We start from the raw sequence: 23,720 nt of genomic DNA on the forward strand, positions 1-23,720 counted from the left end.
TACAAGCTATTAAATACTCAAAAACAGAATACAACAATGCAGCAATCTGTATCATGAAGAGATAATCTTTCAATTACTTTTCGATTTTTGCAAACAGTATTCATTGCTTTTATTACATGCATTTCTGTTTACAATAACATTACAAATTCAGTTAAAATACAAGGACATCTACTGCCATTCTACTTCTCTCCTGATGAACTACAGCAATCGGTAAATTCATTTCGCACTTCCTTGGATGGAATGGTCAATAGTGTGTGTTTAGGGATTCAAATAGCACATTTGTTTCAATCCATCTGTCTTTGTGCCAATCTCCTTTATAATACTGACATTTTCAAACCATTCTTGAACACACAAATCTTCTGCTAGTTTGGGTAAAACATCCATCAACCAGCAAGTAAAGTACTTGCCGTAAGGTACAAGCAATTCTTCCCATTACCTTGTTAAGGGTGTTTCCACATCGAAGAATTTGCAGAAGTAGCTTCTGCAAGCGACTTGCTTGAGTTTACTTGCTATTGGATACATACCTTCAAGCTGTGGAGACCACTAAATGAGCATTTACTACATAATGCTGTAATTGGCAAGTTATTCTATCAATTAGTCACTAACTCTCACAAAACAGAATCTTTGTGTAGATGTGGCACCTTCAAATGTACCTGTATGTACTCACAATTTAATAACTCGATGGCTCCTGAAGCTCCAATACGAAGGAAAAGCCCCAGTCATCCTTCATACATTACAAGGAGCATAAGTCTACTGCCTATAACAATTGAACCCTCAAGCGGGCGTGCCATTATGCATAATCTGAGCAAGCATGTGGCGTACTTTGTTCACATGTAAAGAATAGCCGTCTTTATGTTACCAGTGTAAACGTATGAGCAAAATCACAGTTCAATCTTGGTTTAAACAAAGAACGATAAAATAAACTTAAATTATATGAGCTAAATCACTGTTTTAACTAAACAATAATAAACTAAACTTTCATTAGATCGTTTTGCTACTGCTTGTAAGTGTTACCCCATGCTAATTACTAGGGTTCAGATAAATAACAATGACAAAATGTGTACATATTATATGACCTTAAAAAATAAAATATGGAGACAAAGAAGTACTATTTTCAAATAAATCACACTTTACTATACAGAAAAAAAAACAACAAAAAAAATGCTTTTTCAATCTCACTGGCATTATTTGTATTGTTACAATACATAATCACTTTTATTTTAAGTTTCAAAATAAAAACTATTTCTGTTTGAATGGACAACTCTGTGCTGACAAAGGTCTGTCAATGTCACAGGATGTGATTGGAGGAAACTTAAACTTGTACAATTCTGGAGGTGAGTATGGGACATCAAGTTTGTCATCTATTCTTCCGCACAGAATACTGTTAATCTTTTCTTTCTTTCTTTTTTTTTGCATACTAAAACATTTATTTTTTCTCAAGTACATATTTCTATTTTTGCTTTAACAACTCTGCAACAGATCCTTCTGTTTCGCTGCTTTTAATTTTTATGTCTCTGATGATGTTTATATTGCCTTTCAATGATGTTGAAAGGTTTTACAGTGCCTTTATATGACATGATAAAAAAAAAAACAATAATTGCTTTTGATGTACACTAAATCACTCTGAAGAGTATCTTTTTCAAAAAGTTCTTTTGGATTCAAAACACACGCAGACTCACCTTTAAACTGAAAATAATTGTTTAAATCTCGCTGATAAGCTCAATGTAGTATTCAACTGCTTCTAGCCACATACTCCAACGTGTCAGTACTGGTTCTGGTGGCAAAATAACATCAGGATACATTTTTTTTCCTCCCATGTTTGATATTAAACTATCAACCTTTTTCATAACATATCCTTATGCATTCAGCTAATCCGTTTACTCCATGTGCCAAGCACATTACATGGATCATTTTAGGTTGTGTGTGTGTGTGGTGGTGGTGGGGGGGGGGGGGGGGGGTGCCTTTTATTGATGAAGGCTGTGGCTGGAAGCTTTATGTAAGTGTCTTGTGCTTCCTCTAACCTGACATGTCTTTTTTACGGTATGTAGCACTCTGTCTTTTCCTACATCATTGATATTCTACCTGGAGTTTCCACTGTTTGATGAAAACTTGTTAGTGTTTTATGATATTAGACCAGAAAACACTCATAGCATCACTAAAGAGCTTTGCTGATGTTTGGTAGTTACATTTAGGAAGTTCTTACATGCCAACAAAAGATTTCCTCAATTTATCTTCAAATAGTCATCCAATTACTACACTGCCATTCCACCACCCTCGGGCATCCATAGTCTCGTCGACTGTGATTCATATTGGACTATCCTGAATTATGCCCAGAATTGACACCAAACAATCCTCGCAAATGCTGCTGACAATAAGTAGAGATTTGTCACGAGTATGTATGACTGAATACTTCAGTAAGAAGCTTTTGAAGACCAGGTTGTTTAATTTCAATTAAGTTATGTCTGTACCACTAATGACATAACACAATTCTTTTGAGAAAAAGTTTCATTGTTGTGTGAAAAACCTAATTTTGTACGAAAAACTAATTTGATGTATTTGGGAGCAATACAGTTTTGTCAAATCATAGGTTAAATTAAGTTTAGATCTACCACAACTGCAGTAGGACAAATGTAATTTACTGTATTTGGGTTTAGGAATTGGACCAATGTTTGAGTCTAATTATTCAGTATTTTTCCAAATAAAAAACACTTTTTTATAATTATCGTGCCTATTTGGATGTGACATTACAGCAGAGATCAGACGTGCACTACGAGTGACGCACAGGACAGGTAGCGTCAGATTGCTCGAGTGTGTGTGATTTTGATGCAACCTGGTAGAGAACACTAGGTGACACACACTGAGCTGCAGTCAAAATACTGTAAATATTATTTACAGTTCTGTGTGTTTGATTTTCTAACTGTTTATAATTGTGCTTAGTTATGAGAGTGACTGGCTGTGTAATGTGAAATACAGTTTCAAGTATAGTTTCTATACTATACTGATTTTCTATAGCTTTCTCCAGCTGAGAACTGCATTTCAGTAACTTCAAGGATGCACGTGTGTAAGAAGAAATTCACCACCAGGTGAGTGCATTTTTACCATGGCGCCACCACAAATGGTGCATCAAGGATCGGGAAATATAAAAAGTTGCATAGAAGAGAACCACGGTCTAGCACAAATGTGAAAATGAATCTCAAGTGATCAAAGGACAGAACAGGACAGAACAGGACAGGACAGGACAGGACAGAAGAGTGTGTGACAGAGTGGAATAGCACGACACTGCAACAAGAACTGTAATCCTACGGTGGGGAGGAGGAGGACACTGTAGATATGACAGAAGAAGTAGCATCGAGTTAGCAGACAGAACGACAGATGCAGTGGCAGCCACTATTTCAACAACTGGAATGACAATGTTGGCAGCCCACAAACTGATATAACTGGAGGCAGAGGACTGGCACGCAATTTCAACGCACTGAGACTACAGTCGACAAATGGAGATAAGTTTAGTTCCTCTGTTGTTTGATTGTATCAAAAAGACTTTTTAAAATTGAAAGGAATGATAATTCTGTAGTTGTGACAGAAAAGGATGTGATTCAGTTTGATGGAAGTGCCAATTAGACATGCACTGCAGGTTAGAGAAATGTGGGTGGATTAGAAATTAATTGTATTTCAGTTTCTAACATACAATTACGGGAGAGAAACAGATACAAGTTGTTTTAACAGATGTAACGAGGGGAGAGGGTACCAGGTCCTTTAATAATGAATTGAGTGACTTTAGCGATGCTGATTTATTTGACATGAGCCGTGGTGACCTAAATGAACAGGAGACAAGAGGGGTAGATGCCAGACTTGATATGCTGCAAGTAAAGCAAACTGAACAGGAAAGTGTAGAGCAGATGTTAGTAGTATTAATGCTTAAGATCAATGAAGCAAATAAAAATATTAACAGGAAAACTGATTTATTATTAATAGATAAACAGTGATATTATTAATGATTTAGCTGGTGATCTAGTTCAAGTTTTTGATGAAAAGGTCGAAGTTAAAGTTTCTCAAGTTGAGGAAATTTGTAAGAAATCCTCAGATGGTGTAAGAAAGGAATTCACAGAGACTGTACAAAGGGTATCGAATGAAAGGGTGGGTCAGATCCAAGGAAATGTTCAGAAAGTAGAGTATAAAATAGCTACAGTGCTAGGGGCACGTGAAAGTGAGCATACAGTTTTGAATAGTAAAATCAATGAAGAAATTGAGAGTTGTTTAAAAGCTCTAAAGGCTGTGTCTGACCAGGTGGAAGACGTAGAAACTGACATGGATCATTTGCCTAGTCAGTTGAGGGTGGCAACAAATGAACAACAACAGACTAACTATGTTGTCGTGGTCTTCAGTCCAGAGACTGGTTTGATGCAGCTCTCCATGCCACTCTATCCTGTGCAAGGTTCTTCATCTCCCAGTACCTACTGCAACCTACATCCTTCTGAATATGTTTAGTGTACTCATCTCTTGGTCTCCCTCTATGATTTTTACCCTCCAATACTCAATTGGTGATCCCTTGATGCCTCAGAATATGCCCTACCAACCGATCCCTTCTTCTAGTCAAGTTGTGCCAAAAATTTCTCTTCTCTCCAATTCTGTTCAATACCTCCTCATTAGTTACGTGATCTACCCATCTAATCTTCAGCATTCTTCTGTAGCACCACATTTCGAAAGCTGCTATCCTCTTCTTGTCTAAACTATTTATCGTCCATGTTTCACTTCCATACATGGCTACACTTCACTTCATACAAATACTTTCAGAAACGACTTCCTGACACTTAAATCTAAAACTAACTAAAGTAGAACATAATATACAAGTTGGTACTAACACTGTGGGTGGTAGTCTGATAATCGAGTTGGCTGAAGCAGCTTACATTACTAACAGACAGTTCTTAGGTTTTGATCTGGCTGGACATGTACATCCAAAGGAATTTTCGAATGATTTTGAAAATGTGTTGCCAAGACTGTGGACCGATAGGCAAAAGATCAGTTTTATTTTGTCAAAATTTATGGGGGGAGCTAGGACATGGAGTGTGAATGCTACTGAACGATACTTTGGAAAAGTTTAGAGATGCAGTTTCACACAATATTGGGGTAAGTAACAGCAGATGGAATTGCAAAACAATTTCTGGGCTCAGGAAAAGTTTAATTCCACAAATGAGAGTGTGAAAAGGTATGCTTTAAAGTGGATTGCTAATTTATTGTATATCACTAACAAACTAGAGCCAGAACAGATTATAATGGATTCAGATGGAAGCACTTATGAACTGGTGCAACAAAGTAATAGCAGCTCCCAGGGCCAATGTTAATAAATTTATTAATTATCTGAAACAAGTAGAGAAACTAAGGTAGGAGGAGAATTTGGTTTTGTTTTGCTTTAGGGCACAAAAGAAACTGGGGTGATAGACACCCAAGTCAAAACTATAGAACACAAAGAAAGAGAGGAGTTAAAAAACGACTATACGTAAGTCCGAATTGACATAACAGAAGACAGCTTTAAACAGGCACGTGGAATAAAGGCTAAAAAAGACACCATACAGAACGGAGGTCAGAAACTAAAAATTAAATAGCCTTCACCATTTTGCTTTGGCGGATAAAAAGTAAGACACGGTCGACAGCCCACACTTCATTTGCTAAAACGGCCGAAAACTCAGACGGCAAACCCAAATGGGAATCTATAAGATTAAAAACTGGACATTCCGTCAGGAATGTTGCAGACAGTTAAAACTTGAATGCAACGCTTACAAAGTGGTGGGGTAGCGACACTTAGCAAATGACGCTGGCTAAAAAGGCAGCCGAGTTAAAACAACCTCCTCTCAGCGGGAGGGCCGAGAGGAGGTCGTCCAAGCTGCTGGGAGAGACTTAATAAGTCAGAGCTTATTCCCGTGAAGGAAGGACCATTGGCGATGTCAAAGGAACACTATCTCCTGACAGACGGCAACACAGAGATCATCGGATGGAATATAGGTACTAGCAGGCTGAGGTACGAGAACTGCAGCTTTCGTAGCACCGTTGGCAGCCTCGTTTTCTGGCAGACCGACATGACCAGGAACCCACAGAAACATCACACTGTCTCCACCAAGAGTGAGCAGTTGCCAGTTTTCCTGGACCCGCTGCACTGAGGGATGGGCAGTGTACAGTGCACGTAGACTTTGAAGGGCACCGAGTGAGTCTGAGCAGAGGACACAATTGAAAAGGCTGTGTTGCCAGATGTATTTTGTGGCCTGATACAAGACAAAGAGCTTGGCTGTAAATACTGAGGAGTGAACCAGAAGCAGATAATGAAAGACACGAGTGCTAATGACGAAGGCACACTCGACCCCACGGTCACTCCAAAAGCCATCACAGTGTATATACAAAGGAACTAGCACCAAGTTCCATGCGAAGGTCGTGAAACTGAGGGTGATAGACCAAGGCTGGAGTAGTGATTATGGGAAACAAATGATGGCCAAGGTTAACATGGCCCACTTCACGAAGCCAAGGTCGTGAAGGGTTCACATCCACCAGGAAGGTGCAGGTGGTGTGAAGTTAAGCCACTGTAGCAAGCGCCAAAAGCGGACTCCAGAATGTAACAGAAAAGAAGGACATGCCCCATACTGACAGTCAGAGGAATCATCAAAGAAGAAGGCATAGGATGGGTGGCCACGCATGGCAGACAAACGGCATGTATACCTGCTGAGAATAAAGTCACAGAAGTAGGACAGGGGTAGTTCAGCAGCTTCAGCATACAGACTCTCAACCGGGCTGGTGTAAACAGCACCTGTGGCCAAACGGATGACACAGTGGTGGTTAGTGTTGAGACAGCATAAGAGGGATGGGTGTGCAGCCACATAAACAAAGCACCCATAGTCGAGTTTTGAACAGACGAGAGACCGGTACAAACAGAGGCGGGTGGTTTGTTCGGCACCCCATGAAGTACCATTGAGAACACAGAGGTCATTGAGGAACCGCGTACAGCAGGCTGCCAGGTATTACACATGGCAGGACCAAGAAAGTTTCCTGTCAAGCATGAGCCCCAGGAATTTCGTAGTTTCAATGAACGGAAGGGCAACAGGCCCAATATGTAAAGATGGTGGAAGAAACCAATTGTGTCGCCAGAAATTCATATAGATAGTTTTGTCAGTGGAAAACTGAAAGCCATTGTCGATGCTCCAGGAGTAAAGATGATCAAGATGTCGCTGAACATGCTGCTCAGTGAGACAGGTCCGTGGAGAATTGCAATAGATGGCAAAATTGTCAACAAAAAGGGAGCCAGAGATGCCCGGCGGGAGAGAGGCCATTATAGGTTTAATGGCATTAGCAAAGAGGACAACGCTCAGGACGGAACCCTGAGGCAAGCCATTTTCCTAGATGAAGGTGTCTGACAAGGCAGAACCCACACACACCTTGAAAATTCTGTCTTTTAAAAATGCCTGAAGGAAACACGGCAGGCGGCCACAGAAGCCCCACGTGTAAAGGGTACAGAGGATACCAGTTCTCGAACAGGTGTCATAGGCCTTCTCCAAATCGAAAAACGTAGCCACAGTCTGGGATTACTGCAGAAAACCATTTATGACATGTGTGGACAAAGTAACGAGATGGTCAACAGAACACCGCACTTGAAATCCACACTGAGCATTCGTCAGTAAAATGTTCCATTATCATGTAAATGAAGCTGGTAAGAAAGATGGGGCGGCAGCTAGAAGGAAGGTTTTTGTCCTTACCAGGCTTAGGTATGGGTATAATGGAGACTTCACACCAGCGTCCGGAAACTGTGCCCTCTGCCCAGATGCGATTGTACATGTTAAGCAGAAAGTGCTTGTCTGTTAAGCAGAAAGTGCTTACCACAAGAGAAAGGTGCTGCAACATCTGAATGTGGATGGCATCCAGCCCTGGAGCAGACGATCGGGATGAACTGAGAGTATGATCGAGCTCCCATATAGTAAAGGCGGCACTGCAGCACTCACGATTCGGAGAAGAGAAGCGTATCGCCCAAGCCTCTTCCACTCGTTTCCGACGGAAGAAGGTAGGGTGATTGTGGGAAGAACTCGAAACTTCCCAAGGTGTTGGAGATAGCACTAGAGCCCACAATAGCATCATCTGATACTGTGAGGCCAGAAATGGGAAATGGATCTTGGTCTTAAGAGAGCCGTCAGAGGTTGGCCCACATGACAGAGAAGGGGTGGAACTGTTAAAAGAACTAATGAATGAAATCCAACTAGCTCTTTTGCTGGATGACACTTTGGACACATCTGTTTATAATGAATGCAGTTTGTCATTGTAGGATGACTTAAAAACATGGAGAGCACGTCTCCGTGCGCGAGTTGCATCACGGCATAACTCAGTCCACCAAGGGACTGGGACACGACGTGGTAAACACGAAGTGTGAGGAATGTAAAGTTCTGCAGCAGTAACGATAGCGTTGGTGAGACAGTTCACCTGGTCGCTGCAACTGGGGAAATCTTGTTCTTCGAATGTCACCTGGGAGGAGTAAAGCTGACAGTCAGCCTTAATAAGCTGTCATTTGGGTATGCACGGGGATGGGATAGGAGTCAGCAAACTGAGAGCACACGGGAAATGACTGCTTGAGTAGGTGTCAAAAAGAACGGACCACTCAAGACGATGGGCAAGCTGGGCAGTGCAAAAGGATAGGTGCAAATGGGAATAGGTGTGGGAGGAGTCAGAAAGGAAAGTTGGTGCTCCAGTGTTCAGGTAGAACAAGTTAAGTTGGTCAGCCAAAAGGGCATCTCTCTGACAGGTCCTGGGAGGACCCCAAAGGGAACGATATGCATTAAAGTCATCGAGTAGCAAAAATGGTGGAGGTAGCTGCCCAACAAGCTGAAGGAAGTGTGCTCTGGTGACACTGAATGACGGAGGTAAATAAAAGGTACATAGGGAAAGAGTCAGGCGGGGAAGGGAAAGGCGAACTTCAACATCTTGAACATGGGTAGTCAGGGAATGTGTTGACCATGAATGTCATCCTGTATGAGCAGCATGGCGCCCACGTGAGATGGAATGCCAACATCAGGGGGAAGGTCAAAACGAATCATTAAGTAATGTGAAAACTCGAAGCGGCCATGAGGGTGCAATTTCGTTTCTTGAAGGTAGAGTACAAGGGGATGCTGCAATGCTAAAAGCAGCCGTAAATCCTCTTTGTGGGACTGAAGGCCATGAACGTTCCTTTGGAGTATAGTCATGAGGAGGAAGAGACGTAGGGGTGTCAACTCGGCGGCCACTGAGTGAGAGCCGGTGTAGAGTCGCTACTACAGAGCAGCAGGATCCTGCTCCATGGGGTCCACAGAAGCATTAGCTTGCTCCTGCAGTCGGTCCGTGGAGTCCAACGCTGAAAAACCATTGGTAGTGTGCACTGGCAAGACAGAGGCCGGTCGGGCTGAGGTAACACCATCAATCAGGAACTTCGAGTTGGCGAAGGAGAAGACCGTCAGCCTTTGGTGGACTTTTTTGAGTCTTTACGGTTAGAACACGATTCAGATGTTGTCTGGCTGGAGGGATGGAGGAAGTCTTCACAGGAGTACTCCTCCTATCCTTTCCTGCCTACTGGCCGTGTAGCTGGTGGCTTTGCCACTTAAGGCGAGAGTTTAGAGTTTGACAGTTTGTTGCACAGCTGGATGGTGAGCGGGGTTGGGGTGGGGGGGTGGGGGGGGGGGGGGGGGGGGGGGTTTGGAGATGCTACCTTGACAATGGGCGATTTCACAACCTGAGAGCTGAATTTGATGTTGCATGTCGGGAACACAGGGTTTGCGACTAGGCAGTAACTTGCGAGCTACTGAGTAAGGCACTTTTTTCTTTATCTGAATCTCTTGGACAGCCCACTCATCACGATACATGGAAAAATCCTGAGAGGGGGCAGCATGGCCGCCATTGCAGTTGAAACAGCGGGGAGGTTACACATTTGGCTGTGTGTTGACAAGACATTCTAGTGTGGTTGAAATGACGACACTGGTAGCAGGGAATCTGGTTCAAAATGTATGGCCGGAGTGTGATAATTTTATAGAATTCCACCACGGGACGAATTGAAAGTTCTATGGGCCTCGACACGAATGGGGTAGCCATGGAGAAGTGAGGCAGTAACAGTTTTTGTGCTTGAGAATCAGAATCAGTCTCCAAAAGCTAAGTGCCACGCCGTGAACAAGAGCAGGATTTCACAGGGCTAGCAAGTGCATCAACACCTTTCTGAATAATAAATGGATTTACCGTGGCAAAGGACTGACAGTCTTCAGTACGTGAGACCACTAGGAACTGTGGTGCAGCTGGAAGGGCCTTCGAATCATTAGCCTCATTACATTTATGTTTCGTGTATGTCGATTGGGAACACAATTGACTCGTAGCGAGAAAATCCCTCATGATTGCCAGCGTCTCTGATGGCACACTCCTTCCAACTGGGGGCTCTCTTCACAAGGGAGTGCATCCGCCTTCAGTGATTGTTCATGGCTCAGGTCAAACCTCCATAACATCTGACAGAGAGACCAAATGCCAATTTGGGAAGATTGCAGCTCAGGCAATGACCCCTCCCTGGGTTTGGCCTGTACCAAGGAGTAAGTGCGAACCCTACCTGTCGATCCGGGGCTGGGAATTACACGTTACCCAGTCACCTGTTACATGTCGGACGAGTGGGCCAGCCTTCAGGAGCGCACATTGAGGAAGAAGAAAAAAGAGGAACCTCAAACGCCGAAGCGAAGTAACGAGAGGAGAAGGGAAACAAAGAAAGGAAAAGGGAGGGAAAAATAAGGGTGAGACTGTTCTTACATTAGTGATGGACAATGCAGAACATTCCCAATAACAACATAGACATGTTCCCCAAGGGAGGGGAAAAAGAATAGCAAGAGGATAGACATGCAGCACGGAAGGGAAAAAAACGCTGCGAAGGCTGGGGCCCCACGGCAGCCAAGCACGAACCCACCAAAGAGTGGTGAGCACCCTTGGAGGGAGGGCGGCAGAGAAGGAATGAGCTAAAATGAACTTTCAGTGTCTGAATAATGCAGAACCTAGACAGAATGTAAATGTAACTGAGTGCATATGTCTAGAGGTAATGGTAAAGAGTCACAAGACACTGGCACCATGCTACAATAGATAGACAAACTAACTTCGATCAAGGACGTGCTAAGTGCTCGCTATCTCCGGTATATGATGACAGTGATGTCCGAAACAGACAACAGAGCGGAGTGCGAGCACGTAATCACAGAGTGTGGGAAACTAGATCCCGTGCATTTAGATGCTAGCATTTGCATGACAAGAAATGGTAGTTTAAAACCGCTACCAACTCCTTTTGTGATGTGTAATGAAAAAGTGATTGAATTAGGAGAGAGAGAGAGAGAGAGAGAGAGAGAGAGAGAGAGAGAGAGAGAGAGAGTTTTCCCATTAGGTGTTGCAGAAAAAAGGAAAAGGACTAAATGGAAGAGTATAATGAAAATGGTACTGAGGAAATGGGTTGATCCAGGAAACTTGCTGGTTGTAAGAGACACTTGCAGTAACAGTAGTAGTAACATGAGATAGAGGGTCTTCAGACTTTGGTAGGCTCGCCACTTGGCAAGTGGTGCCTTCCCTAGCTGTGTGTGTCCTTTCTTATTTCCTGTCCAGGTTCTATTCCCACTGTGCTGTTCAGTTTGTGTTTTACTGTATTTTATTTGGGGTCTGTCCTATTTGATGTGGCAACAACTTCGGTGGATTAGGGGATTTGAAAAAGAAATATATGCCACAGTTGTACATTTGAAGCATCTGCCATTTTGTGCATTAAAAATTCTTGGATACTAGAGCAAGAAATAATTTTTCTTGTAGCATAATTTTATATTCTGAGGGTTTAATGTCCCGTATGGAACAATGGGTAACAGTATTGAAAGAAGTAAAGCTGAGAATGTTTAAGGGAAAGTCAGTGAGTACAGGCAGTAGTGCCTGAAGCTGATGTTTCTGTAGGTAGTAATGCACAAAAAAGGGGGTGCTTACTCCAATGAAGAGGTGGAAGTTTAGACTGAAGAGGCAGTGGTTCCTGTGTAATGTGTTATAGTTGAAATGTGAATGCACTAAAGGAGAAATTGGCCCTTGAATGTTGTGAGTTTAGTAATGTCGAAGGTGTCAGGCACATAAAAGAAGTTGGGGTAAATACCTTAGAGGACATTGCATTCTTCGCTTCGCTTGGTAACTGACGACTACCAGGTACTCGAGTTACTGACAATACTACTTCAATGTTGTCAATCTCCCTCTTCTATCATTCTGAACTTAGGTCTATTGCAGTGGTTCTTGTCTTCTTCGTTTCTTCTTCTGTTGTCCTCAGTGCTGACGTACTGTGTTGCTACACTGGCTGAAAAAGGGGCGTTTGTAATTCCAACATTGACTACTGTAAATAACACCACATATCCATCCACACATATACAGTCTGTATATGTGTGGATGGATATGTGAGTGTGTGCGAGTGTATACCTGTCCTTTTTTCCCCCTAAGGTAAGTCTTTCCGCTCCCGGGATTGGAATGACTCCTTACCCTCTCCCTTAAAACCCACTTCCTTTCATCTTTCCCTCTCCTTCCCTCTTTCCTGACGTAGCAACCGTGAGTTGCGAAAGCTTGAAATTTTGTGTGTGTGTTTGAGTGTTTTTTTATTGCGCCTATCTACCAGCGCTTTCCCGTTTGGTAAGTCATGGAATCGTTGTTTTTAATATATTTTTCCCATGTGGAATGTTTCTTTCTATTGGGAAACATTCCACGTGGGAAAAATATATCTGATGAAGCAACCGTTTGTTGCGAAAGCTTGAATTTTGTGTGTATGTTTGTTTGTGTGTCTATTGACCTGCCAGCACTTTCGTTTGGTAAGTCACATAATCTTTTAGAGATATGATGTGACTTACCAAACGAAAGTGCTGGCAGGTTGATATACACACACAAACAAACACAAACATACACACAAAATTCAAGCTTTAGCAACCAACGGTTGCTTCATCAGGAAAGAGGAAGACGAAAGGATGTGGGTTTTAAGGGAGAGGGTAAGGAGTCATTCCAATCACTCACTCACTCACTCACACACACACACACACACACACACACACACACACACACACACACACACACACAGAGAGACACAAGCAGACATTTCTAAAGGCAAAGAGTTTGGGCAGATATATATATAGGTAAACCTCCACATACTGCTACAATAGTTTACTATTTAACATATACGAGCAGTAAAAACTTAACCACAAAGTTCATAGTTCTTGAAGAATAGAAGGGTGCATATGGAGCAGACACTGTCATTGTTTTTACATACAGCCTAATTGTTTAACACTTATTCCAAAGTGAAGTGGAAGCATTGTTGTTGATCTAACCAACGCAGGTTTCTTGTCTGAAACTCAGCCGTTGACTGACTGTCTCGTAACCAAAAGTTGGGCACTTATACATCCTCACAATAATAGGTGCCAAAACTACATATTGTTCAAAGTTAAATTTACAGAAATTACAATTAAAACTTAACTTATTAAATTAACTGAAAACATTGAAAAATTCAGTCTTTTTAACAGTTTCTTCTACTGCAAGGATTAAGCCAAATTATTTGTTTAAATCATGAAATTAACAAATATAGTTAAGCAAACAATACTTTTGACAAAACTGTTAATTACTTTGGAATTAATGAAGGACTGGCTTTGCTAACATGTTTCCATATAGAGCCAAACAGATACTTTAAGATTACTAGTATTTCGTCTTTCAAATGTTTATAATTTATATTTGTTTATACATCAACAATAGAATTTAAGTTAAAAACAATTACTGATTTCACCCTATAAGAAAAGATACTAACTAGGAATAGTCAAACTAAATCAGAAAATCAATTACATACATAAAACTAAGCACAAAATTAGATCTGATGTTATATTCTTTGAAAATGAGGGCCAACCTGTCTCTTTTATGAAAATGTAGATTATATTCATGTACGTTAATGGTGTATAGTTAAAAGTAACAAAATTAATTTAAGGAGGCAGATGGCAAAACAAGGGGGAATTAAAATTATCCCAGCTTGTTTCGTCCCACTATCATCTTTAATTTTTTTCATTTCTGTAGTTAAGTAAAAGTAGCAGACAGTATTATCTTGTTGAAGGTTATAAACAGAGAGAAATGTTTAACTGAGGAAGGAAGAATTAATGTAATTTGAAATTATTACAGGACATGGTTAATGAGAAAAGATAATTTAACTTTATGTACAGAAGACATGTTATTGTGTTGAAAAATAGACAATGGAAATTGACCGAGAGGTGTAAAGACTGATAAAAGTAAATGATACCTGATGTGGTTTATCAGGGAACTAACGAGTATGTAAACTAAGAAGTTATGGAATGAAGTGCTCACTGTAGAAGAGCTTATTATTATGATGAAACGCAATTAATAGGATTTGGAATATTGACGAAAATATTTCCGGATATAACTAACTGAAATTAACTGAGTAGTATAAAGTAGGTTTTCACTGGGAATAGTGAGTAGTTATTCTAATATGACTAAAGCCAAGAGAGAGAGAAAGACTGAAGGTAAGTAATATGGACTATTTTGTAAATAATTTCATGATTTCTGACTGATTGATTTATTGAGGGGGATTATGGGACTAAACGGCAAGGTCATCAGTCCCTATGATTCTGGATGTAACTTCTTTCTGTATTAGGTCAAATAATTTTTTTTGTGAGGATTTTGAGAGGTATTCTGGCCTACCTAAAATACATGTAACTATATATAAACTGCAGCCAGGAATTGGTATAAGCAATGGTAACTTTTATTTTATATTGTCAAAGAATAATTTGTAGTAGATGTAAGACAATTTTGAAAGATCTTGAATCTACTTAATGTAATTATTTCATGTAGCTACGTAAATAAACAAAGCACTTGCATTATCTACTGTAGTTTGCTGAAGTTTTGAAATTATTTAGATTTACTACAAATGTGAGAAACGAGTGTAAAAAAATGGTGGTGATATCGAAGCGCCAAGATTAAGGTAGGAGAGAATTAATTGATTTAAGGTAAAGAAACGCCATCCATAGTGAGAAAGGAAAATTTTATAAAAAGTGTAAAATTCGCAAGGAATAAAAGTTCCATTTTTGGGTGAAAAAACTAATTTTATATGAAAAACTAACTTTCAAGTATTTGAAAGCAATAAAATTTTCTCAAATCATAGGCTAAATTAAGTTTAGAACTACCACGTCTGAAGTAGGAGAAATGTAATTTACTGTATTTGGGTTTAGGAATTGGACCAATGTTTCAGTCTTTTTTTTTTCCCAAATAAAAAACACTTTTCATAGTTACACATATTTGGATGCGACATTACAGCAATGATCAGATGTGCAGTACAAGTCACACACAGGACAAGTGGCGTCAGATTGCTCAAGCATGTGTAGCTTCTATGTGATCTGGTAGAGGTCACTAACTGGCAGACACTGAGCTGCAGTCAAAATACTGTAAATTTTATTTACAGTTCTGCTTATTTAATTTTCTAATTGTTTATTAATTACTAGTATAAGTGTGCTTAGTTGTCAGACTGAATGAAGGTGTGAATGTGAAATACAGCTTTACATAAAGTTTTTATGCTATACATTGAAGTAATTGATCACGTAAGGAGTGTTCAAGAATGATGTGCATGATGTCATTCGTACCAGATTATTTATTACAAACTATTTCATCAATTTATGGTACTGGGGAAATGAGATTATGATCTCAGTAAGGTAGTTTTGTTAAGAGGGAATTAATTTTATCTTTGTGGGTCTTCAAAAATTGTGTTAAATTACTTTCTGATTGACAAATTTTGATTGGTTCTTTATACATGCATAGGATAGCAGATTTGATGCTGCTTTCTGATTGGCTGTGATGTTTCTCTTCCAGTCAGAAATTAGCAAGTTCACGTATAATGTGGAAACTAGAAACTACTACCGTGTAGAGAGTAGAGTAGAGTTGGGGCTCTGATCACATTGGCATCAGACTTATTATACATGTTCTGTTGAAAATTATTAATATTGTGATATTTCGGAACCACAATGTTTTAGAAGTGCCACAAAGTGTAGAAGGGAGTTAGATTTAAAGTACAGTGTGAAATTCAGAACTTTTAGTGACATTTAAAATAACTAAATTTCGCATGGCGTGTCGCTTACTCACGAACGTGAACAGTGTTACGCGAGACTGATTATACAAACATTTAAGCGACCTGTTCTAAAAGAAACAATCCATTTGTAAACTTTCGGCGACAGAAAATTTATGATTACCATAGCTTACCATAATAGAGTGAAATTTTATGGACAAATACTTTCTTTTAACTATTCTTTCCACTGATAAAACAATTTTAGTGCAACTTGTGGTTAGGAAGTTTACAGCTGTCTTTCTATAGCATTTCCAGCTGAGAATTGCTATTTGGTAACTTAAGGAGGTGCGCGTGTAAGAAGAAATTCACCACCAGGTGAATGGATCTTTGTAACACACTGTGCCATTGCACCCTAGCTGTTACATCAGAAGAAATTGCTGTTTGAATTTATTCTTCCTTGTAATATTTAGCTTGTTTTTTGTAATAGATATGCGCTCTGATATTAGAAACTGTTTCTCAGTTGACACAGACTTTTCACAAGCATTACAAAACAGAAACGATTGTTGCTTATCCTTCAGCATTTTTATGTATATATAAAAAACTACATGCACACAGACTGCGTATGTGACTCTTATACTTGAAAGAACAAACATGCATAATTAACAAAACAACGCATAGCGTTATTGACAGACATGGACGTGAAATTATACATACAGCTAGCGTGCTACTTGTGGAGGTTGTGATGACGTTCCCTGCTTTAGTTCTTTATTGATCGTACTCGGTGTCGACATACTGCGTTGCTACATTGGCTGAAAAATGTGTTGTGGAAGTAACGCTGACACTCACTCACTCACTCTCTCTCTCTCATATATAATGGCCAGTGCACTATTGTTTTAACTTTTGATAAGCCTCATTAATAGTTTTCAGATGAACATTCACATGCTGCTACAATAGTTTATTATTGAACATCTATGAGCAGTAAAAACCTAACCATAAAGTTCACAGTTCTTGAAGAATAGAAAGGTATGTATGGATCAAACACAGCCTAATTGTGTAACACTTATTTCACAGTTAAGTTGAAGCATTGTTGTTATAACCAGCACACGTTTCTCATCTGAAACTCAGCCGTGGACTGACTATCTCAGGACCAAAAATCAGGCCATTATATATCTTCACAATAATAGGGGCCGAAACTACACATTGTTCAATGTTTTATTTACAGAAATTACAATTAAAACTTAACTCATTAAATTAACTGACTACATCGAAAAATTGGTTCTTCTGAACAGTTTCTTCTGCAAGGGTTAAGCCAAATTATTTGTTTAAATCATGAAATTAACATATACAGTAAGGCAAACAATTCTTTTGATGAAACTGTTAATTACTTTGAAATTAATTAAGGACTGGCTTTGTTAACATGTTTGCGAATAGAGCCAAATAAATCTTTTACAAGACGAGAAGTGAAATTATCCCAGCTTGCTTGGTCACAAGGTGTGCGTCAGGCATTGCGCATTGACAAAAACACTTGAGTACAACAATGAGGAAATGTTTAATGCTGCAGCCTTATTGTTCACGTCACTGGGATGAACTAGCCTGCTCGATTGTAAGGCCCAGTTGTTTTGCATTCCATGCAAATGACAATCAAATGACGAAATAGACAACGGGACTGCAACTCTTGTATTTTTTCCATGTCTGCAGTTACAATTATTGAGTGCTCATTCCATTTTGCGAAGTGGAAAGGCATTTGTAAAACCAAAATAACACAAAGGATGTTTGTTTGTGTGTGTGTGTGTGTGTGTGTGTGTGTGTGTGTGTGTGTGTGTGTCTCACAACAAAACATGACAAGCTATCAGTGCTGGACATCACAAGGATGGTGCTGCAAAAACTGTATAATGTAAAAACATGTTTTCAATAAACAAAATCCACTGATGATGGCAATGAGGTACCAAAGCATGTTTGGGAAACAAGAGAAAAACTGTTTTAGCATAAAAGGCAGAATAATCATGTAACATATCTACGACAATGACGGTATACAAAGTATTCTCTAAACTTCTTAGTGAGCCTTTGCACACTAGTTTCCACTGGTAGATTTCATGGACGTCTAGGTTGACCTTTGCCATCGAAAGAAATTGCGTTTCCCCAGCCTCAATTTAATACCGTGTTCACTACTACAAACAAGTGCCACATCTGATAATAGCGTGTTTATAAATGTGCTTTCCCGAAAGCTTGTAACTTTGGTGAGACATTCTCACTACAGAATGTAACTGGTATGGAAGGGTATGTTAACAGTAGTGCACAACATTTCAAAAACTGCTCCCCCTCTCAACCACTCCGAAAACATCGTTTCGATACTTCACCTCCTGGAAGAGATTTTGCTTCTTTCCCTCTCCCCATAATCCCTGGGAAGCAACACTCAGACTTGCAGGCTATCTGAAAGACTACGCTTCTTCAGATGGTGCAATCTATGTTTTCTGCTCATCCATTCTGAGGCTTTCAAATTTTTTAATGCTGTTACTTTAAAAAGATCAGTTTTACATAACTTAGCATTCAAAATATGGATTCATGCAGCTTTTATATAAAAATATTGACCAAACTTTGAAATACAGAAAAAATAAAATTATATTTTCAGACTCCAAATAATGTAGAAAACTACAAAAAGAATGAAAATTACTCAAAATGAAAATATGTATTTACATATTAATCCAAGCCCTACTAAATGACCCACTGGAAGCATTAAACAGTGCAGCTGCATCAGATTCCTCTCAAAAGCCTATTTCGTTCCTAGATAACTGTCTCAGTATGTGATTGTGTTGCTACCTTGGAATCTGCATTTTTTTCACAGATTGTAAACTTTCTCACTTAGCTCACTTTTTATTCTATGTTAATGCTACTCAGTTGGACGTATGACAATGCAACTTATCACTGTGTTAACTGAAGTGACAATGAAGGAATAGGTGTCTGCTTGAAATTGTGGTACAAAGCATACTGTGCACTTTATACAAAAGCACGCTCGATCAAGGGTTAAGCACCATTACTCTGTGCAGTCCCAGAGTTCCTGCTCAAAATATTTTTACAATATACTGGCTGATCCCCATATTAATCTGTTACAGGGATATCTTTCAGTTTCATGATTTTTTGTCCTCCAATTTTACCATTTTTAACATTTGAAATTTGTAGTACAGGGTGTATACATGGACAAGAAAAAAAAAAATTCCCGGGTTTCCCGGTTAAAAACACAATTTCTCCCGGATGAAATTACGTATAATGCAGGTGAAAATACATCCGTGTTAAGCAACAGTGTACTTTCCCTCGGAGCTGTAAAACCTATCAGTCCTTTGAATCTTAAAGGTCTTATATCGGAGGAGGACGTCCCAGCACTTTAGGAAACGAAACCCAGGAAAAACAATGCGTTTGGAAAGATGTTTGATGTGTGAGAATATGCACACAATTTATTTTCGTATTGCGGAAGTGTATACACAAATTCCACAAATTACAGCACGGTAGCTTCCGAAGCTCTAAAATACAGATTGCGTTGAGTGATGCACTTTTGTCAGCCATAGCTCATGTCACGTGGTCTCGCTAGCGAATGATGGCTGTTATTTGGAGCACGAGGCCTACAAGAAAGACAGGCCGTGGCGCATACGTTACGAAGTGCGTTGCTGCACCCGTTAATCCGTAACTAGATGTGTATGTACAAACGAGAATTGCATCATCTATTGGAATGCACTATTATGGAATTTTACCGCTGTTAGTCCTACAATGATAGGAAGTCCGTAGGCCAACTAACAGGCTCTAATTTGACAACTGAAATCATGCCAAAATGATTACCAGTTGCGTAAGGCACCACATCATCTATGAAAGGAGAACCGTTACGAAGAAGAGACTAAATGCTGTAAACGAGTGGTTATACCATTTCTGTTGAGAATTGATTTTAAATTTTGTTGAACGAATAGTAATCAGTAAGACTTCATAATAACGGATTCCAGTACAAGATGCAATTCTCGTTAATATGCACGCACCCAGTTGCGAGTTAACAGATTTAGAAACGCATTTTGCCCACCGAGTTAAGGGAACAAGCGAACTTCATGACGCACGTGCCGCGGCCTGTCTTTCTCGTGGGCCTCGTTCAGAGCATAAGACATGTTATGTAATCAACCACTAACAGCATCATTGTTAAGTAGCGCGACCATACGAAAACGAAAGGTTAATGGGTTAAAGTAATGTAAGTACACTATATCTTCACGAAAAGCTGAACTTTCACATACAATATTGGGCATTAACAATGTTTGCTGTTTTTTCTTGGAGGGCATGGTTAGGCAGGAACCTAAGAATGCTTCGGAAACTGAACTGCTGTATTTGATGTATTTCGTACATCTACTTCCATACTATGCAAACATGCAGTTCAAATGCCGATGCAAATCAAAGATCTTTCCAAAACACGTTTTTTGCTGGTTTTCATTTCCTAAAGTGCTCGGAAGTATAAAACCCCTAATCTTTCTATTGGATCACACAAAACTTCAAGGGTAATCGTGCAATTAAAGCTGACCTCATAAACGCATCACAGATTCTTATTTGTTTTGACAAAACCTTGAACAAGGTGTGCAAAAGAATCCAAATGGACATTTTAGTGTGTTATTGGGACGTTAAAAAAATCTAGTGTGCACGCATCGGCTTTTCTAGGAAGTTCGACGGCAGCTAAGCTACTCTAGTCCTTCAAGAAAATAATTCCAGGCGTAGCAATGAAAAAACTTTTGAAGTATCGATGGACAGCCCTAACGTCAACCTCGTGTTCTTAAGGGAACTTAAAAAATTTTTGAAAGAAATTGAAGGGGTAGACACCGTTTTATTGGAAATTGGAACGTTTGGACTTCACTTTGTTCACGGCGCCTTCAAGTCCACAATTCAGGAAACACAGTGGATGATAATTCAGTTTTTACATGCCTTGTACAATCTTTTTAAGGATATCCCTGCCAGAAGAGCTCTGTATATTTCGACAACGTAATCGGAACTGTTTCCCTTGGAGTGTTGTGCAATCCGATGGCTGGAGAATGTGGACGTTGCTGAGCAAACTCTAGTAATCCTTCCGTTTCTGCGAATATTTGTTGCAAAGCTGGAAGAAAAAAACAAACCAAAATGTGTTAGCTACAGAGTAGTGTGAGGATCACCTCAAGGACAAGCTACGCGGTCCGAAAATTGCCTTTTCAAGACTCATGCTGGAGACTTGACATCTTTCCTAAAGGATTTCCAATCCGATTGGCCGCTAGCACCGTTCCTCCATTCTGCTTTGACAGAGATAATGGAGACAACAATGACACGATTTGTCCAGCCGACGAAGATCTCGGCGTCAGTTAATTTGGACAAAGAATTCAATCTTTTGGGTGTGAACCACGTCAAGATTGGTTTCACCATCAAGAATGAGTTCAGGAAGTGCAGGTCTCTCACAGCCCTGGAAATCGCTAAGTTCCGGAACAAATGCAGAAGAGGAATGATCAAGCTCATGTCAAAGTTGATGGAGAAATCTCCCCTACATTTTAGGTTGACAAAAGCTGTAAGCTGCTTTGATCCCACAACAGCGTGCAGGGAGGCTGGTCCCAAACAATTTCATTCCTTTCTACAGGTTTTGGTGGAGAGCAATTGGATGGACGATGGATGTGCCGATACAGCAGAACCGCAATACACTTCTGTTGTAAAGAAGAACTGCAAAACAAAATTCAAAACGAACAAAAAGGAGCATCAGCTGGATGAGTTCTAGATGAAATGTCTCAAGAACTAGAATGCAACGTGCCACGAGCTGCAGAAGGCAATGGAAATTGCGCTCACTTTGTCACACGGTCAAGCAGCTGCTGAGCAAAGATTCTCAGTGAACAAAGAGTGCCTCTTTGACAATATGAGGGATCAATCTGTAGTGAGCAGAAGACTGGTGTACGGCACAGTCAAGACACACGGCGGAGTCCAAGGGGTGCCTATAACAAAGCCCTTATACACACTGCAAGAAACTCATGAGATCGATATGCTAAAGACCTCAAAAATCGAAATGACGAGTCATCCAGGAAAAAGGGTCATCCGGGAAAAAGGATCATCTGACTAAAAGGAAGATTGTTGATGCAGAAATAAGACAGCTTAAAGAGAAGAAGGCAATACTGGAGGGGGCCATTCAAAACACTCAGACAGAGTGAGAATCTATACCAGCTTCTAGTCAATTCCTAAATTACAGTATTTGTTGTTAAACATGGTACTTCCTTCTAAATTATTTATTGTATTGTCTAATAATAATTAAAATGTTTCTTTAAGAAAATGTTTTTAAAACAAATGAGTATGATAGCGTTATTTATTTTAAACTGCTAACTCCCACAGATGTTTAAATATACATTGCAAACAATAACTTTTGTGATTCAAAAACGTTTGAAAAAAAAACCTAATTTAAGAAATTAAGTATTAAAATATAGACCAGAGGTAAAATTTAGCAACACGAAAATCTGAAAAGAAAAGACTGTAAAAACGCACAAAATATTTAATGGAAAAAACCACTTATTATTCTAAAACTAAAGAAAGTAATTAAAGGTCTTTAGCAACGATTAAACCGCAAGCTTTTGCATTTAAATAAAAACAATAATAAAATGAGAAAAATTGAGGAATGGAAGAGGTAAAATACATACTTGTCCTTACTGAAAGCAAATTTTAGAGAGGGGAGTATAGTAGCTGCACATGACACAGGTTTTCGCTCTAAAACTGGACTAATTTCATACGAGAGCAAGGTACGGATGTCCCACTACCAGTCACTTGACTGGGGCTGCCTTCTGTTGTCCATTTATAGGATTAGTTAGAAAGAAGCAGTAGCGAATGTTAGAGCTGTTTGGAGACGAAGAGACAATTCACTGGCAAAAAAATGTAGAAAAGAAGGAAACTGGTATTGCTCTGCATGCCAGAACACTTCGTCTTTTCTATACTATAGAAAAGTCAAAGTGTTCTGGCATGAAGAGACTTGTGACATTGCTCAGTAACACATTATGCACTTTTTTTGAAGGTCAATTATACTTTTTGCCATCAATTGCATAATTTTTTATCTACGAAAGAACAACATCAAATATGAAAACTAACTTGAAGCTCGGTCTTTTTTAGCGTGTGTTACACATTAAGTCATATCAAACACAAATGTGCCAGTAAAATTGTAAATAGTGGCATAAATGACCTATCTACTGGGCCTGGAATTTTTCAAATGGCTGATCCTCAAAGTGCTACGTTTCGAATGAGAGTTATAACGCCCCGTGATTTAAGAAATTCACTGCACATTCTAACATGCAACATAATTCATCTCGAGTGGTAATTTACTTTGAAAGTAACGTCTCTCGAGCCACTATTCATAATATTTTCCAGTGATCTGTTAGAAATGTAAACAACTGCGATGTCACACACATTCAATGCACATTAGTCATTACGGACATACTGCATAATCTTTGACCTAAAGCCTTTGACACTTTTTGGTGTCAGCAAACTGGTCTGTGCATTGTGTAAATTACCCATTTTCTATGCAACTAAACTTATATTTTGGTGTTATTCTCTGATTTATGTTTTATTGATGCAATATTATTCAGCAGAAGTGGACTAAAGTTCTCTGTCAGCGTATCAGATCTTAAACGTCAAACCTACAAAAATTTAACTG

The 23,720-nt window shown here is 39.6% G+C and overlaps 1 protein-coding gene across 1 annotated transcript in view; it reads left to right on the forward strand.

Annotated features, from left to right (window-relative positions):
* The window catches only part of LOC126416542 (uncharacterized), a 121,520-nt gene that overhangs the window by 95,501 nt on the left and 2,299 nt on the right, over nt 1-23,720 (forward strand). The window lies entirely within an intron of this gene.

Source organism: Schistocerca serialis, chromosome 8 (genome assembly GCF_023864345.2).
Source record: "Schistocerca serialis cubense isolate TAMUIC-IGC-003099 chromosome 8, iqSchSeri2.2, whole genome shotgun sequence".
NCBI lineage: Eukaryota > Metazoa > Arthropoda > Insecta > Orthoptera > Acrididae > Schistocerca > Schistocerca serialis.